The sequence below is a fragment of the Triticum urartu genome, chromosome 3A (assembly GCF_056163025.1).
Source record: "Triticum urartu cultivar PI428250 chromosome 3A, HENAU_Tu73, whole genome shotgun sequence".
NCBI lineage: Eukaryota > Viridiplantae > Streptophyta > Magnoliopsida > Poales > Poaceae > Triticum > Triticum urartu.
Genome location: NC_141875.1, coordinates 537,650,397 through 537,653,719, shown reverse-complemented (window position 1 = coordinate 537,653,719; position 3,323 = coordinate 537,650,397).

The window sequence follows — 3,323 nt, the reverse complement described above, 5'->3', positions numbered from 1 at the left end:
TAAAGCTACCGTCGAACTAAGCAAAATAAGATGTATAAAAGATAAACATCACATGCAATCAAAATATGTGACATGATATGGCCATCATCATCTTGTGCCTTTGATCTCCATCTCCAAAGCATCGTCATGATTTCCATCGTCACCGGCATGACACCATGATCTCCATCATCTTGATCTATATCAATGTGTCGTCACATGGTCGTCTCGCCAACTATTGCTCTTGCAACTATTGCTATCACATAGCGATAAAGTAAAGCAATTATTTGGCGCTTGCATCTTATGCAATAAAGAGACAACCATAAGGCTTCTGACAGTTGCCGATAACTTCAACAAAACATGATCATCTTATACAACAACTTATATCTCATCATGTCTTGACCATATCACATCACAACACGCCCTGCAAAAACAAGTTAGACGTCCTCTACTTTGTTGTTGCAAGTTTTACGTGGCTGCTACGGGCTGAGCAAGAACAGTTCTTACCTACGCATCAAAACCACAACGATAGTTTGTCAAGTTAGTGCTGTTTTAACCTTCTCAAGGACCGTGCGTAGCCACACTCGGTTCAACTAAAGTTGGAGAAACTGACAACCGCCAGCCACCTGTGTGCAAAGCACGTCGGTAGAACCAGTCTCACGTAAGCGTACGCGTAATGTCGGTCCGGGCCGCTTCATCCAACAATACCGCCGAACCAAAGTATGACATGCTGGTAAGCAGTATGACTTATATCGCCCACAACTCACTTGTGGTCTACTCGTGCATATGACATCTACGCATAAAACCAGGCTCTAATACCACTGTTGGGGAATGTAGTAATTTCAAAAAAATTCCTACGCACACGCAAGATCATGGTGATGCATAGCAACAAGAGGGGAGAGTGTTGTCCATGTACCCTCGTAGACCGAAAGCGGAAGCGTTAGCACAACGCGGTTGATGTAGTCGTACGTCTTCATGATCCGACCGATCAAGTACCGAACGCACGGCACCTCCGAGTTCAGTACATGTTCAGCCCGATGACGTCCCTCGAACTCCGATCCACCCGAGTGTTGAGGGAGAGTTTTGTCAGCACGACGGCGTGGTGATGATGATGATGTTCTACCGACGTAGGGCTTCGCCTAAGCACCGCTACAGTATTATCGAGGTGGACTATGGTGGAGGGGGGCACCACACACGGCTAAAAGATCAACTGATCAATTGTTGTGTCTCTAGGGTGCCCCCTGCCCCCGTATATAAAGGAGCAAGGGGGGGTGCGGCCGGCCAAGAGAGAGGGCACGTCAGGAGGAGTCCTACTCCCACTGGGAGTAGGACACCCCCCCTTTCCTAGTTGGATTAGGACTTGGGAGGGGGAAAGAGGAGGGAGAGAGGAAGGAAGGGGGGGGGGGTCGCCGCCCCCTTCTCCTTGTCCTATTCAGACTAGGGGGAGGGGCGTGCGGCCCAGCCCTGGCCGCCTCTCCTCTTCTCCGTAAAGGCCCACTAAGGCCCATTAACCTCCCGGGGGGTTCCGGTAACCTCCCGGTACTCTGGTAAAACCCCAATTTCACCCGGAACACTTCCGATATCCAAACATAAGCTACCAATATATCAATCTTCATGTCTCGACCATTTCGAGACTCCTCGTCATGTCCGTGATCACATCCGGGACTCCGAACAACCTTCGGTACATCAAAACATATAAACTCATAATATATCTATCATCGAAACATTAAGCGTGCGGACCCTACGGGTTCGAGAACTATGTAGACATGATCGAGACACGTCTCCGGTCAATAACCAATAGCGGAACCTGAATGCTCATATTGGCTCCCACATATTCTACGAAGATCTTTATCAGTCAGTCCGCATAACAACATACGTTGTTCCCTTTGTCATCGGTATGTTACTTTCCCGAGATTCGATCGTCGGTATCTCAATACCTAGTTCAATCTCGTTACCGGCAAGTCTCTTTACTCGTTCCGTAATACATCATCTCGCAACTAACTCATTAGTTGCAATGCTTGCAAGGCTTAAGTGATGTGCATTACCGAGAGGGCCCAGAGATACTTCTCCGACAATCGGAGTGACAAATCCTAATCTCGAAATACGCCAACCCAACAAGTACCTTCGGAGACACCTGTAGAGCACCTTTATAATCACCCAGTTACGTTGTGACGTTTGGTAGCACACAAAGTGTTCCTCCGGTAAATGGGAGTTGCATAATCTCATAGTCATAGGAACATGTATTAGTCATGAAGAAAGCAATAGCAACATACTTAATGATCGGGTGCTAAGCTAACGGAATGGGTCAAGTCAATCACATAATTCTCCTAATGATGTTATCCCGTTAATCAAATGACAACTCATGTCTATGGTTAGGAAACATAACCATCTTTGATCAACAAGCTAGTCAAGTAGAGGCATACTAGTGACATTCTGTTTGTCTATGTATTCACACATGTATTATGTTTCCGGTTAATACAATTCTAGCATGAATAATAAACATTTATCATGAAATAAGGAAATAAATAATAACTTTATTATTGCCTCTAGGGCATATTTCCTTCAATATGGATCCACTTAAAGTGTTCTACTTGGATCATCTTCGATCCTTATGCCTCGTGCTGAAACCCCAACTAGCCTAGTTGATGGGAAATCTTTAGATGAGCATGCTCATTTTGTGCATCACCGTTTGTCTGAAAAGGAGAGACTCTTATGGGATCAAATAAACAGATTGATTTGTTATGCTTGGAATCTTTGTGAAATTTATGATTTTACTTGTTGCTCTAAGAACCCTAAAAACACCTCCCCTACCTATGTGAGTTTAATGATAATGAAATCTTATCTTCTTATGCAAAGGGTGTTTATAGTTACTACGATATCGAACAAATTGAAGAATTTGTTGCTTTTAAGGGTGCTTATGAAGTTACTTCTTTGATTGAGAAGTATGATATTACTCTCTACGAATCTGAAATTTTTGACATACTTAAATATTGCTATGAAAACTATGCTCATAATGTCTATGTCAAAGAATTTATTGAAAGAATTACCGTTGCTTGCGAAGAAAATAATGATATACATGAATCTATAGATAATTATGATCTCGATGATTTGATTGAAATATCCCTTGATGAACATGATGCTTGCTATTCTTGTGGCCATGATGCCAATATTTATGAAGATGAATTTGCTATAGTTCCTTATGTTAAACATGAGATCGTTGCTATTGCACCCATACTTGATAGTTCCTTCGATGAAAAGCATGATTGCAATGATGTTATTATAAATTCTATTAACGTCAATTGTTCTAATAATATGCAAAACCCTAAGCTTCGGGATGCTAGTTTTGC